The 16918-nt window shown below is 34.4% G+C and overlaps 1 protein-coding gene across 17 annotated transcripts in view; it reads left to right on the top strand.

The window, feature by feature from the left end:
• brsk2b (BR serine/threonine kinase 2b) overlaps window positions 1-16918 on the top strand; it is a 268040-nt gene that overhangs the window by 122072 nt on the left and 129050 nt on the right. The window lies entirely within an intron of this gene.

Below are 16918 nucleotides of genomic sequence, written 5' to 3'. Positions count from 1 at the left end.
CCAGGGTTGGAGTGGGACTCCTTTTCAACCCTGGAGTTTCAGGGCTTAGACCAGTCAACCTCAGTTCATGACTGAGTCTGACTATACTAAAATAACGTCATTTCCAATTTAGTTTCTAATGACACTACCACGTCTTTTTCAAGGAAACAGCTGCTTTAGAACTTCAAATGTTTTTCATAAATATGAGAAGATTAAAGGGTAGCTAAATCTCCAACACTATTCCTTAAAACAGCACAATGACCTTTCATGCAATATCTGAATATTTATTCTGTGCAAAACTCTTTATAGATATCCAGTTCTTTGTAACTGTTTTCACACAAAAATATATATATATATGATTAAAATATGTACACCTACATAAGTCACCCAAACAATATGTCTTAACACTAAAAATGAAAAATAAATAAATAAATAAAATAAAATAATAATAATAATAATTACTCAGATGAGGATCAAACTCAGGTCAGTGGCGTTACAACGCAACGTGCTGACCATTGGACCACAATGTCGCTGTTATACTAGTGAGTTTGGAATAAAAAATAGGTATTACTCTGTTATCTGCAAAAGTATTACTTTCTATTGATGGCTTAATCTTTTTTGAGATGACTAGTTTTTATTTGACTCAATTAAACAAGTTAAGGCAGTTTTTCTACAGTTTGCAGTGGTCATTGAAATTAAGAGTAAGTATTAATTAAAAAGTACTGAAAATAAACAAGTGAAAATCAGATATTAGTTATTAATTGTTGTTCAACCGAAGAAGCATTAGAAAAGCAAACTAAACTGGTGTGGACAATATTGAAGCGTGCAAACAATTTTGTCCTCGTCTGTATTTGTTTTTATTTTATTGTTATTAAGGCACGACACTGCAGGTGAATATGGTCAACAAAGTTATTTACTTTCCCAGTTGATTGATTGACTTAAATAATATATAAATATTGAATTATTTAATCAAATACACACTCATTTGCATACTTTTCTAACACAAAAATCAGACTTTCAAAATTCTTGTTTAAGTTTTTTTTTTTTTTTTTACATATTTAAAGGTTTTTACAGGAGAGATTTTGTTTTTATTTTGATATTTATTTCAATCCATAATCCATTCATTAATCCATGATTCAATGACAGCTAGGAAAAAATAAATACAAATAAAATAATAACAATTTTGTATACAAGCAATTTATGTATGAACATAACCCTCTGTACAAAAAAAGAATCTGACTATAGATATAAACAAAACTTGTTAGGCTTGGTCGATGTAAGTGCTGCTTAAGTTGAGATTTATGGTGATATTTAAGATGATGAAACCTTATTTAGAGCAAATATTAAATGTATTAAAATGTGCAGGCAAAAATTGATAACGTGCCACAAACAAAACACCTAAACTTGTATTTTGAATATTTTCTCTACATTAGACTGAAACAATACTATGACAAGCCTGAAGAATTATGAGGAATTAGGTCAGAATTGCAACATATAAGCTCAAAATGACAGGGAATAAACAATAAAATATTATATCACAGAATCATGCAGAGGAAAAAATGAACTAAAATAATTGCAAATGTAATTATCAGAATTGTGATATTATGTTACAGTTTATTTTTCATGATTGTAACATTGTAAAACTGAATACTGGAAAAAAAAACTTTACTGTACTTCTGCATTTGCACTTCTGCATTCTGCATTCTCGGCCGGTGCCAAGTTAACAATGAGTTTTTGGATATATTTGTTTGTAAATTTGATTATTGAAGATCAGATTAGGGACATGATCAATATACCACATACAAATATTTTTGTCCATCATGTTTATTGTTCAGTGTCCACTTTTCGGCGATGTCTTTGGTCACTTTTACAGCCCACCAGGAGGCAGCGGTAACAGCTTAGCCTTTGAGGATTTATTTGGCTCCCCTTGGCTTTCATTAAGAGCAATAAACACATGTTTAATGCCGTTGGCTCACAGCCCCTTTATTTGAATCGGGCCCAAGATGCTCATGGAGCATGTGCTTCAGGGTGGGGCAGCTGGAGGCGCGTCTGCTGTCCAATCCTTCCCCCTTGCAGGGATCCCGTCTACAAGCTACGGGACTGGTTTTGGACATGGGCCCGAAATAAGCTGCGAGACTCAAGTTCATTGATTTATTTTGGCCTGTAGGGAGAAAAACGAGCACGCTTGACAGAATATTGAGTGACTGTCTTGTAAGCATTTTTACATAGCAGTGCAATGCTATGATGACAGTTCAGTTCTTCTCTTTGTCTGGGTTTGCGTCTTTCTCATTTTGTTCACTAAAATATTCACATTGAATAGTGCAGAATTTGGACGGACGGACAGACAGACAGATAGATAGATAGATAGATAGATAGATAGATAGATAGATAGATAGATAGATAGATAGATAGATAGATAGATAGATAGATAGATAGATAGATAGATAGATAGATAGATAGATAGATAGATAGATAGATAGATAGATAGATAGACAGGCAAGCAGACAGACAGACAGACAGACAGACAGACAGACATTTTGGTTTTATATTTATATAAAAGACCACCATAAGTACATCAGATTATTGATTTGCATTATCATGTACTGTAGGTAATTATTTATTTTAATATTTTTTTAAAGTTTATTTATAAAAATTTTATTTATTTATTTATTTATTTATTTATTTATTTATTTATTTATTTATTTATTTATTTATTAGGATTATATTATTATTATTATTATTATTATTATTATTGTTATTATTATTATTATTATTATTATTATTATTATTATTATTATTAATATTTAGATTTTTCTATATTTTTATCTATTCCTGTTGTAATTGTATTTTAATATTATTTGTTTGCTAATTCATTTTGGCGGCAATATTCAAAAATGGGGGGAAAAATTACAACTTTAATTGTACAAAATGTTTCGTTAAAGCTTGAGAAAATAATCACAAATAAATGTTTAAAAAAATAAAATAAAAAAAAATTAATGCCAGTTCCTAAAATAGTGTCATTCTAGACTGACCACCTGAAGACACTCTCACTATAAAATCTGGGTTAGAGTGAGACACTTACGGTATAATGAAACAGAAACGGGCAGGAGCATAAATCATTACATACAGCATTATTTAAGAACACGTACATTTACATTTTACGTTTACATGGTGACAAGACGGGCGGCATGGTGGCGCAGTAGGTAGCGATGTCACCTCACAGCAAGAAGGTCGCTGGTTCGAGCCCCAGCTGGGTCAATTGGTATTTCTGTGTGGAGTTTGCATGTTCTCCCCATGTTGGCGTGGGTTTTCTCCGGGTGCTCCGGCTTCCCACAAACAATCCAAACACATTGGGTAGGCTAAATTGTCTGTTGTGTATGTTTGAATGAGTCTGCATGGGTGTTTCTCAGTGATGGGTTGCAAGCTTGAAGGGCATCCGCTGCGTAAAACATATTTACTGGATAAGTTGGCAGTTCATTCCATTGTGGCGACCCCTGATTAATAAAGGAACTAAGCCGAAAAGAAAATGAATGCATGAATGCATGAATGCATGAATGCATGAATGAATGAATGAATGAATGAATTAATGAATGATCACAAAACATAAACAATGTGCAGGGCAAGATGATTTCTGCATGAAAAAATTGCTACTAACCTTTGCTGTTTACCAATTATACTTAACCCCCTTTACAGCTCATAAATAATAAAAAGCTTTAATAGGATTAAAACCCCTGCCTTTCTAAAATGGTTTCTGATGTTAAGAAAAGTTGTTCCCACTGTAATCTCACTTTTTATTTGAAAGAAAATAAGCTGACATTTTTTGTGATAATAAAAAGACGCTGTTAATTGAGCTGCAATTGCACTGAACCTGGAATATCAAAATTGCTTTTATCTCTATTTTTGAGCAAAGGTAAATTGTCAATTTTATAAGCGTTAAGTGCTTGTAGAGTCTCACGTTTGTGGGCAGCTTTGGATAAACGTGTCTGCTAAATCAATCAGTATTAATGCTCTGACAGGATTGACATTAGCCTCTTTTTTTGCCCCTTTACCACCTTCATGGTGAGTTGAAATTTGGGCCACAATCACTCTTGAGTTCAGCATGGCGAATAGGATTGGGAAAAAATGCTCTTCAGTCTGTCTGCCTGAGGGGACTCCTATTATATCTCTGTGTTTGCAATTAGCAGATGGCATCTCAGATTGTTTCACCGACGCTTGATAAATGGAACAATCTACATCGCATGCTCAAAAAAAAAAAAAAAAAAAAGAAGAGCCAAGAGAGAGAGAGAAAGAGAGCCATCCCTTGCTTATTGAATCCCTCATGGGAATATTTTTCCCTGGTGTTTCATACAGCTTCATATATCCTAATCGACTGCTTTTAAAAGTAACTTTTCAGTACAGCCGGGGCCGACTTCATTTCCATACTCTGTGTTTAGGATTCATATTCAGATTTTAAGATCATCAATCATTATTTCGACAGTCACAGATGGCACGTTGAGAAATTTCCAACTGGCTTCTCTCTAAAAGGCAGTCACCTGGAAAACAAACAAACACACACACACAGGCCATTTCTTTGAAATTGTGAGGACACTGACGCCACTGATTTTATTGTAAGACTGCACACGTGCACACACACATACATAGTTGAGGGCAATTTATTAAATATATTTTTATTCTTTTTTAAATGTGATTTTTAACAGATCAAGGGATTTTTTCTCAGTATTCCCTGTTATATATATGTTTTCTGGAAAAAAGCTTATTTCTTTAATCATTTGACTGTTTTTATGTTTTTAAGGTCAATTTTATTACCCCCCCCCCCCCCCCCCCCTCCTCGATTTGCCACAGTTTGATCCACAGTTTGTTCCATTGACAGTATATTATACCCTGTTTGATGGCTGGTTCCCAATGTTATTTACGGGTAGTTCGTTTTGTCACAAATACACATCATGAATCCCAAATCTCAGCTCAACACTGTTGCTGCATTATTGATTAATTTATTTATTGATTTTTCCCCCTAAAGATAACTAATGAATAGAAAGCTTTCTATTTGAAATTCATATATACAATTCACAACCAACAAAATGAAGAGACACTCATAAGTTGTCCTAACAGTTTTATGTTATATTTACTCTGCTGTGTGTATCTAAGCAACAGAGTTTCATATTTAATGTGAAATTGCTCCCTACTGTCAGTATTCTGCGTTTTCAAACACAGAGATATTTGGAGAAAACATCTTATAAATTTAATTTTGCTTCCACCATATCAAATCTAGATGGATGAAACTAAAAACTGGATGAAACTGGAAGTGTGACAAGAGAGGAAAAAGCACCCCCCCCCCACTACTGATTTGTAGTCATTTTTGCACATTGACAAAGCTTCACTTACAGTATAGTAAAGCTCTTAAGGTTTCAAGGCATTACCAGAACAATGCCCTATTGAAAACCACTGCAAGTGAACAAAAGTGGACAAGCTCAAAATGCTTCAAACCTAGGTTGATTACAGATTGATACAGGATGTTCCTTATTTTTTGTTTAATTCACCTTATTTTAACTTTTAACAACTCAACAACATTCAGCTCTTCTGTGAGGTAGCTTGAGCAATCAAGTAATAACATAAATTCTAGCATAAACAAAATATAAACAAACAGCACCTTAAAATCCGCTTGTTAAGTGTGATATCACGCAAAGCGGCTTCCGGGTCCAAGCGCTCTATTCAACTGAATGGGGAGACTCATGAAATGGTAATAATAAACGTTTACAAAGCGATTTAATGCGTTCGAAAATCACGATCGCAGTATATATGTCCATGCCTAATATCCGATGGCCAGAAAGTGATTAATTTTTTTATAAATTGTAAAATTTTTGGTATTTGTTATGCAGCAAGCCCAGAGATTGTTGTGTACACTATGACTTTATGTAAAATTAACTTTAATGTGTGATAAGAATAAAACGTGATGATAAACGAATGATTTCTCCACTTAAATGAATGTTAGCTTGGACCCGGAAACAGTATTACATGCGTCACAAACACGTCACCACTTAACAAGCGGATACCCAGCAGGCAATCCCAAGTTTACATTTTTCACAGTTTGCTATGGCAATGATGACGTCATCAACTTTATAATACCTCCAGACCGCAGACATTCTCGCGCTTTCTGCTTTAAGCTGCTTCCCTGTTCTACTTTAGCCGGCATTAAACCAATATCATCTCTGCAACAAAGTGCCGCATGTGTTGCTGTTGTGAAGTGAAGAAAGAGGTCTAACTTTGTGCCACTGCATATAGATGTTTTAAAAATAAATACATACTCTATATTCGAGTGCTGTTCGGGAGGTAACGTCCAATTTCGATGAAATCTGAAACAGCCAGATCGGGCCTGATTTCCAATCATGTGATTGGATCAGGACATCTCTAGTGAAATGGGTCCATTGCAAATATTCAAAGCTACATGTCACATAGTAGATTTTGTTTTATTTATTTATTTATTTTTTGAAAATACCTGTTGCAAAAAAATTGTAAAAAGCGAACAAATAATCTCGCAAACTGCCAATACTTGCAAACTATCAAAACTTGCTCAAAGATTTATTAAATAAATCAGTTTGGACCTGCATTTTAAACTACTCATTTGTCAAACAGCACAATTCTTAAGTTTTATTGGGACAACTTCATTGTTTAATGTTCAATCTACATAAAATTGTTAAAAAACAAAAACAAAAAAAAATTTAAGTTAACTTAATTGATTTGTGTTGGGACAACATGAATAAATTGTATGAAACCCAGCATTTTTGCAAAGAAAGTCACAGCATTTTAAAGAAAATAATAACCAACACATATCACTAATGCAAACAATTTACCATGCAACACACACAAAAAAACTTTAGCCATCATAAAAAAATAAAATAAAAAACAGACTTAGCAAAAAACACATTTTAAATCTGAATAAATATAGGAATTGATAAATAATTTAGTACCATTTTGTGAGATTTGTAATAATTTAAACTATAAAACTGTAGCTATCATTTGATTATATGCATTTTTACATTTAATATAATCCCACTACTTTAGTATTTGATTATGTAATCAAGAATATATGCAATCAGTTACTACCCTGCACCACAGAAATTCATATTAATACCAGGTATAAACACAGCCTTGGTGATTTTAAATGGAAATTGTCTCATTTATCTCCATCCAGCTGCTCAGCGGAGCCTCAGTGGCAAATACTCAAAAACAGCTCTTTAAATAAACGCAGAGAGCTGGTAGTTACAAGACAGAGGGAAGAGCAGTGGTGAAAGAGTGTGTGGTGATCTCAAGACTGTCATTCCCTCCAGGCAGAAGCTATAAACGGACTAATTGAAGGAATTGCACAGCGCGACTGGTGAAGGAGATGAGGAAAATAAAACAAACACAAAAGGCGATGCCTGACTTGGAGGGTTTATGAGCTGCTGGCAGTTATTAGAGGCGTTTGTGTTATTGTTTTCAGTGGTTAGCCCTCATCGCCACCGAAGACTCTCCCGCTGACCCGCTCTAAACAGCCTGTCAGAGAACACAAGAGCTCATCAGATCCCTGTCTTCACACCTGCCCTGCGTCACTTTCACACACTTTCGACTGCCTGTGTTGGAGTCTGCGGGTCAGGGATTTAAACATTAGCATATATCTTTTTTTTTTGCAAAGGAAAGTCGTATTTCTCAGACTAATGGTTCGTAGTTTCTGTTTATAACATGGAGATGAGGTTGTTTAAAAACGGTGCCTGGTAATTGGCTCATGAATATTAATTAGGTTATTCACTAATAATTGAACGTGACCTTTTACTAAATTGTCTTTGTGATGTATTGATTTAGTTCAGTCCTTAGTGCCGTAGCTCAAACAGCATGATGTTCTCAATGCCAAGGTCACGAGTTTAGCTCCTCAGTAAATACATGAATTCGGAGAATGTGTACACTGTAAAACCCAAAAAGTTAAGGTAACTTAAAACATTTAAGAAAACCGATTGCAACAAACCATTTAATTTCAAAAACTAATCCTAATGGGTACTGTGAACTTAATCCATTTGAGTAAATGAAGCAATTTGAGCACAGTAAAACCCAATAAATGAAGAGAACTCAAACAGAGGAAACTGATTGCTACATTTTTTTAATTCTATATTCTGTTCTCTTTGTCATCGTTCTTGCTGAACAGTTGTGTAAATGCATACCACTGTCTAATCTGGGAATAGTGTTAGTGGATAAATGCATGGAACAGCAATACAACAGTAAATATTTTTGTGTTGAGAATGATTTGCATATAAGCAGCTTAATCAAGATTGAATTTGTAAATGCAAATCATATGAAGAGAGTTTGCATCTCAGTTTTGTGATTTTCAATATTGTGGAACACTTAAACATGCACATTTAATAATTTGCTTACTACAGACTAGAGGTCTGCATTTCTGTGGCTGTACTGTGGTAGCCATAGGACCCGACCAGATGTCTTGCAGCGCAGGAATAAATTTCCGAATAAAATGCGATGGCCGTCTTTACTCTGGTGGAATTTGATTACAGCATCTTTGTATCTCGACGTTATTTTGGAAGAGCAAACCGGTTCTGTGTTTTCCTCATACTTATTGAGCACTGGTACAGTCAGACTGTTGAACATGCTGAATGCATGACCAGTGCTTTCTAAAACGTGCATTTAAATCACACAGTTTGTTTGTGCATTATTTGCATAACGGTCCTCAGATCGGGTTTTACTAAAATAGGAGAGCAAAGTAAAGATGTGCTGTATTTCAGCTTGCATTAAACAAAAAACTGTAAGAAAACCAACATCAGGCAAGTCTGATATATGGGAGTCTTGTTCATGTGTAATAGACGCTAATTGAAAAAAAAATTACTCTTTGCGCGATGTGATAATAGCTTTTGTTGTACCCTTGTACCTTTTATTGTACCCTTTAGCTGTCACAAGACTAGAACCTCAGGTTTAGGGCAGCACTCATGTCTCATCACAAAGGGTCAAACAAAACATTTAGCCTACAATCTTTGCACAACCTACAGTTTTATCTGTTATCTCTCTCTTTTGGTAGTACCCAATTTAAACGTGAAATTTTGTAAACCAAATCTAAATTTAAATGGAATGGTCAGGTCGGGTAGAAAATTATTCTAAGTGGGCAGTGGGTAAACAAAGGCTGAATATACTGTGGGAGCGGATGGTGCGGAATAAAACCTGGCAGGAGCGGGACCTCTACTACAGACCATCTAAAATGTACAATATATGACTTTCTTTATTAAATTTGTTATAAAATGACATTTGAAGATTGAGACATTTTTCACATTATGAGAATATACTGTATGAAATGCAGTAATGTTTTGGTTTTTACGCTATTATTGAGACATCTCAGAATAAACAGATGCACAAACAATGAACAATGAACTGGAATAATGGATAGTGTACATTAACCGGTGTTCAGCGATTAGACTGCAACCTCTACACTTGCAAATAAAAAATGAGTTATTTCTCCCATGTCACTCTTAGGGTCTCTAATGTACATACTTCACAGAGTGCTCAGACTAAACATCTCATGAATGAACATCACCAAAATGAACATTCGAACTTAAAAGGTACAGTTTGAAGTTGCCTTTAATATGGATCAGAATGGCCTATGTTGAGCCCTGTTCACTTATCTAAGAATCATTTTCAGAAATTGCTTTCACCCAAAAAGGATTTGTGTGAACAATTCCTTCAAGCACCCACCACAAATAACAAATGCCATTCTCTATAGCGAATAATGTATTTTTCTAAACAGAACGAAATTGAAGATTGCAGCCAGCCATCAATGTACAGAATATTGACAGACAGTGTCTAACGTTCACTATGGTGCCACTTACATACATAATATCTGCAATATCAGCAACATGCATAATAAATGAGCATATGTAACCTTTTCCATTTAGCCTCAAACGGACTCCATTTGTTTCTGTCACTGTGTAATTATGGAGTTTTTATGCTGGAGCCCTGATGCTGCTACATTAATCAAAAATAGATCTGAGTGGGACTACAGGGCTTTGGCTAGAGCCATGGTTATCTATTGTGTGCTCAACTTTACTGCCAAATCTCATGCTACATTCTCTTTGATAAGAAACGAAATGAGTTGCGGCAGAATAAACTGATAACAAGGGATTTGTTGTAGAGACGCAGAGCAGTTAAAGGGATAGTTCACCCCAAAAATAAAATTATGTCATCATTTACTGACACTACACTTATTTTCTGTTGATCACAAAAGAAGATATTTTGACAAAAGTTGGATTTGTGTGTGTGTGTGTGTGTGTGTGTTTGACATTCATTCATTCATTCATTCATTCATTCATTTGTTCGTTCATTCATTCATTCATTTATTCATTCTTTCATTCAGTCATTCATTTATTTTATTTTCGGCTTAGTCCTTTATTAATCCGGGGTCGCCACAGCGGAATGAACTGTCAACTTATCCAGCATATGTTTTACGCAGCTGATGCCCTTCCAATATCCATACACACTCATTCACACACATACACTACGACCCAATTCACCTATAGTGCATGTCTGTGGGGGAAACCGGAGCCCTCGGAGGAAACCCACACCAACACGGGGAGAAGTGTGTCTGACAGAGATGTTTAAACTGTACAATAATTTTATTTTTAAATAAGATTAAGATTTATTTTTTTGATTTGTTACATTTTTTTGTGTTTTGAAAGGATTTTATTTTTGTTCTGAATCACTGTAATGATTTTTTTCTGTTTAGAATATAAATAAGCTTTTAATTATTGCTTATAAGGTATTTACAATGCATAAAAAGTCCTCATTTTAGATGATCTTACAAAATTGTAGAAATTTGTGTTAATAGAGTATATATACAGAGTAACTATTACAGAAAGGGCTGTGATTGGCTCTGACGCTCTGCCGCTGTTCACTGATGAGGGAAACGGGAAGTAAAGCCATGGTTACAGTATGCATAATGTACGGTTATAACAGGTAAGCTGTAATAGACTCGGTGGAGAAAACTTGCACTAAAGACACGATCGTGTCTGGACTCCCAAGTATCGCTTTAACATGATCTATTATCGATGTCAAATTGTTCACGTCTGTATCGCGGTGCATTGAAAAAACAATGTTAATTTCAATAAGTTATTAATGATTTACTTTATAGTATCTTAGCTAAACTATTTTGTTATAATTTAGTAACACATTTTTTCATATAGGGCATCATAGTAGTGTAGTGCTGGTTTAAGTCCCTCAGATTCTCAGTGTTGGTATGCGGCTGGAAGGGCATCCGCTTCGTAAAACATAAGCTGGATAAGTTGATTCATTCCGCTGTGGCAACCCCTGATTAATAAAGTGACTAAGCGGAAAAGGAAATGAATGAATGAATGAATGAATGAATGAATGAATGAATGAATGAATGAATGAATAGAGAGAGAAGAAGAGGGAGAGGAAGAGGGAGTGACAGAGGAAAAGGCAGAGTATGTGGGATATAAGTGTGATAGGAGAGAGGCTTGTCTGTGCGTTTCTGTGTACATACAGCAGAGCAGATTTGACACAGAATGGTGGTTGATGGGAGAAGCCCCGGTGATTACTGATGCATGTTATTGCTGAAGGTCACCAGCAGGCAATTCACTCTAACTGATGAACTCCCACTTATTGATCTGTTGAGCCCCTGCAGCGTCAGGATGAGGAAAGCCTCCGAGGACACTTGCTGAGCCTCCGGGGAAGCAGATCCACTGTTCAACCATGAGAACATGATCTCACACTGTTGTATGTGTGTGTGTGTGTGTGTGTGTTTGCATATCAAACCTGCACCCTTTCAGATTACTATTGTGTAGGGGTAGGTGATATGATATATCACCCACTATATACACCCAATGTATGTATATATATATATATATATATATATATATATATATATATATATATATATATATATATATATATATATATATATATTACGTTTCAAAGTGTTTACCTGACCATCTAATCATTCATATGTTATCATATTGGTCATTTTATATAGAACTTCAGGGCAAATGATTGCTTAAGAATGTATAAATATTAAATAAATATCAAAAGACTTTTTAAAAACAAATGATTACTGGTCCAAAATAAAATTGCTACATAAAATGCAAAATGTACACATTGCATTTTCATAACTATGCTGTTATTCATGTTTCTGTCTGCATCCTAATAATTGCATGTAATATTACACTCGTAAATTATGAAATAGTATTACTGTAAAAATGTATTTTGCGACACCACAATATAAACGATAGAACATAATATAGAATGACAGACTTTTTATTTTGTCCATATGATATATATCCTGAAGTTGCACAGGCCTACTATTATGTGAAGAGCAAATTTTGAAGAGAAATTAAGAAAAGACAAGCTGTAGAGTGTAAAAGTCAGGTTCTGGAAGTAAAAACATCATTCATCTTCTCTATGGGGAAATACATTTTAATCAATTTCTGGTAACCTTTACAGACAAAACTATTGTTGTTAATGAACTGCATATGCTTTTATTGAATATCAGTATGTTTGAAATAATTTAACCTAATTTTGTAAACAATCACGTTTAATAGTAGAATATGTGTAGAAAACTACATTACCCATGATGCTGTACAGGAAATTGCACCAATCATAGCAATATTTGAGAAATAAGTAAAAAGTGTTCAATTTTCCTCTCAACTTTAAATGAATTTATTAATCAGTAATTTTTATTGATTGATAATCTTATTATCCATGTGTCATTTAATATTCTTCATTAAATTACAATTATTTTACATTAAAAAGTCAGATTTTGGTTAGATTTACCAATGTTTTCCTATGCCTCAAATCAAAGATTGTAATATTGTGATTCATACGGTGGCCGAGAGATCTTAACATGCTGTAATTTAAGTAAACGCATGCAATCACAAAAAATACCTGCAAATTAAGAAAAGATCTTCCATTTGACAGGACACGTGCTGCAAATCTTTACAACAATAATAAAATAAAATACGCTGCATTTTCTCACTATGCAAAAAACGCAACACACCGGAAATGTTTCAAGGGGACCCAAAACATCAATGTGTCGTGACTATTGCTCATTGAAATTGTAGGTGATCTTTAAAAGGTAAGTTTTTTGTTTGTTTATTTTAGCATCCTGATTCCCTTTTTTTTGTATATATTAGCCTTAATAATCATAACCTAAATAGCCGGGTCTGTCACGTTTTAGGGTCTCTTTGAAATATTTCCGTTGTGTTGTGAGAAAATGCAGCACATTTTGTTAATTTGTTTGCATTGTGTGAAAATGCAGGGTGTTTTTTAAAAAAGTGTTTGCATTGTGAGGATTTGCAGCATGCGTGCTGGTAAACGGATGAAGATCTTTTCTTAATTTGCTGGTATTTTTTGTAATTGAACGTTATTTCTTAAATTGCAGCACATTAAGCTCTCTCAGCCACCATAGATTCACTTTGTGGCAGATTGGTTTAATTTACTGGTTGTAATGCTTTAAAGAAGACTTTAAAAAACCCTGTACTTTGAGAACCGACGTTGCTAAAAAAATAGTTCACATTTAATTAATTATACTTTTTTACATTTTAAAAAATATTGCATTATGTTAACCATTACCAATTTAGTAACATTTTGTTATGGCTACATATGTGCAAAAATAGCAGTAAAATACTCACAGTTAAATTATTATTCAGTACTTAATGTATAACTACCCCATAAAAGACACATTTTACTCTGTAAATAAAGGGCCACAATGTTTTATCCTAATAATCTCTTTTAAATTAAATATAAACTTTTAAATTAAATATTAACATTCCGGCAAACAAAAACAGACTTTTTCAAAGGGGTTTTATTGGTACAGTATCTGCGGCTCCATGAAGAATCTTTACCATCCGCAAACCTTTCCAGTTGTGTGGATAATAGATTCACAAAATGTTCTTCATATTATTAGACTAAGGATAAAAATTTAAGCAGTGTATTGGTATTCATATTTGAATAAACCCATTAAACTTTGGTGCCTTACACATCAAGCACCACTTCAACTCATTCAACTCTATATTACAGTTTGTTCTTTTTTTAATAACATTTTGCCTTTAGCTGTATAACACACACACACACACACACACACAAACATTTGCTACTCAGTAACCTAACTTTTTTGTTTTTTGGAGTTAGCACTTGTGTGTCAAGTGCTAGTTGAGAAATCTCTTACGGGCGAGTGCTGTTTTTCTCTGCAAATGACAAGAACACTGGTTGTTTATACTTGCATGAGAAACTCAGACGTCGTTGACTCATCCATGTTTTTTTTTTTTTTTTTTTGCAGAGAACACAAATCGAAGCATGCTAGCCTAACTTTAGCCTAGCTTTGATTAATTGTGCTCATGCAGGTTTCCATGGTTTCTCTCGCTGTCATCTGTTAGAGAGCTATGTTGTATACTGTAATGATTAGAAAGATTGATTTAAGAGAATTACTGAAACCTGCAGTGCATTTTAGCATGAGAGCTTCAGCTTTCTCAGTTTAGATTATTTTGACCTCTCTACATAATTATGAACCGAAAGACTTGAGCTCTAATGAATGAAGAAAACATGTCTTTGCCCTCCCCTTCCCCAGAAAACAACATATCATGAATAAATAAATATTCCAATGTATACTTAATATAATTAAAGGGCTGGCATGGTGGTGCAGTGGGTAGCACTGTGGCCTCACAGTAAGAAGATTGCATGTTCTCCCCGTGTTGACGTGGGTTTCCTTCAGGTGCACCGGTTTCCCCCACAAGTCCAAAGACATGCGCTATAGGGGAATTGGTGAAGCTAAATTATCCATAGTGTATGTGAGTATGTCCTGGTCGTCCAGGTTGGGGGTTGAGCGTTGGGGTAATGACCCACCTTGTAAAAATCCACCATTCTGCGGTTAAATATCAATTTCGATATAAATGGCTCTTGAAGTAAGTAAGTAAGTGTAATTAAAGGGAAATCTGTCACAGTTTTCTTACTTTTTACTTGTTCCAAACCTGTTTGGCTTTGTTTTTATGTTAAACAAAAAAGAAGATCGTGAACCTGTAACCATTGGCTTCGGTATTTGTTTTCCTACTATAGAAGCCAGCAGTTACCGGTTTTCAGTTTTCTTCAAAATATCTTCTCGTGTTCAATAGTATTAAAAACAGTTGTAAACCACTTAAGGGTTTAGAAAATATTATCATGACCTTTATTTTACAAGGAAAAGCACATTGAGATTATAAATTCTTTTTTGCAAGAATATCCTGGCCAAGATAGGCAGTATAGAGTTCACATGGGTTTAACAAACATACAAACAAAAAGCAAATAACAGGTAACATCATTCATTTATCAAGACATGCATACAATAGCTACGTTTCCACCCACCTATTTTTATGTGCATTTTGGATATGCGTGTAACAAAACGATTAATGGTAATTCCAAGATGCACATAAATGTTAAAAATATGCATAAAAAAACTTATGCACATAACTGAGTAGGATAAAATTTTCATTTGATAAGAAAAGATGCGCCTAAACTATGATGGAAACACTTTTACCGAACAAATTCCAGAATGCACATTACAAAAGTCTTGTGACTTTGTTATAAGAGATCATGTAATGATAAAATGTGTGAATGGACAAACCAACAGGCTGACCACATCTGAAGATGTCTAAAATTTTGTTTTGGTCATTCTTAAACGCTTTAACCATTTCAGCATTAGTGTTAATATATTATTAATGACCTCCAGAATCAAGAGCGTGTTCTTTGTGTGTCGACATCGTCTTCTGGGGTGAAAGTAATTTATTACAGTAAATAAGGAAAAGATTGACGCAGCTTCTCCTACAGCAGCAAATTCTGATTTTAACTGTTGATATTTGGCCCTAGTTAATCAGGAAATGACTATTTTGTTCTCTTTGACTCGTTGAACGGAAACGCTGCTTTATTTGCACATTTTTTATGTGATATTCCAGACTTGAGCATAAATATAATTTACGTTTTTGGATGGTAACATAGCATATGGTAGTTAAAAACTTTATTTAAAAAAGCCAATTTAAAATCTTTTTAAAAGCATGTAGTGAAACTAACTTTTTTAACTGCTACTTTGTTTGGAGGTTATTGCATGCAAAAGGTGCTGCATATTTAAAAGCCTTTTCTCCCATTTCAATACGCACCACTGGCACAGACAATAAAAATCCTGAGAACGAAGGCTATAGCAAATAAAAATAAAAGTAAATTTTCATCTTTGGGTGAACTACTCCTTTAAAAATGGAGTCAAGGTGGGCTGGGTCAGTTGGCATTTCGGTGTGGAGTTTGAATGTTTTCCCTGTATTGGCGTGGGTTTCCTCCAGGTGCTCAGGTTTCCCCCACAGTCCAAAGGCATGCTGTATAGTTGAACTGGATAAGTTAAATTGGCCGTAGTGTACATGTGCGAATGCAAGAATCTATGCGTGTTTTCTAGTGTTAGTTTAGATATGGAAGGAAATCCGCTGCGTAAAACATATGCTATAAAAGTTGGTGGTTCATTCCACTGTGGCGACCCCAGATTAATAAAGTTACTAAGCTGAAGTAAATAAGAAAATGAATGAATGAAAGATTAGATTGGAAATTGCTGTGTGGCATGAAATTATAAAATGACAACTGGAAAAGTAAACAAATGGAAAGTTATATGTTTACTTTATTTCTTATTATTGTTTAGTTTGTATTAATTTTGCATTAATTCATGTGAAATCAGTATAATATTTTTAGACAGTACCGCAACTCAATAAATCCTTTAGATGTCACTTACGTTTTATAAGGCTTCCCGTTTTGTGTATTGTAAACTCTCTAACATGTCATGTGCCCTTAGGCTGGTTAGTATTGATCTGGTTTATGGACCAACAAAGCGGTTTACTAGCTAAATGTTGCAGATGGTGATAAAGCTGACTGATAAAGGAAGTCCTGCTGTTTATCT

The sequence above is a fragment of the Danio rerio genome, chromosome 7, assembly GCF_052040795.2.
Source record: "Danio rerio strain M-AB ecotype USA chromosome 7, GRCz13ab, whole genome shotgun sequence".
NCBI lineage: Eukaryota > Metazoa > Chordata > Actinopteri > Cypriniformes > Danionidae > Danio > Danio rerio.
Note: the sequence above shows the minus strand (reverse complement) of the source record. Positions and strands in the feature narration are given on the sequence as shown.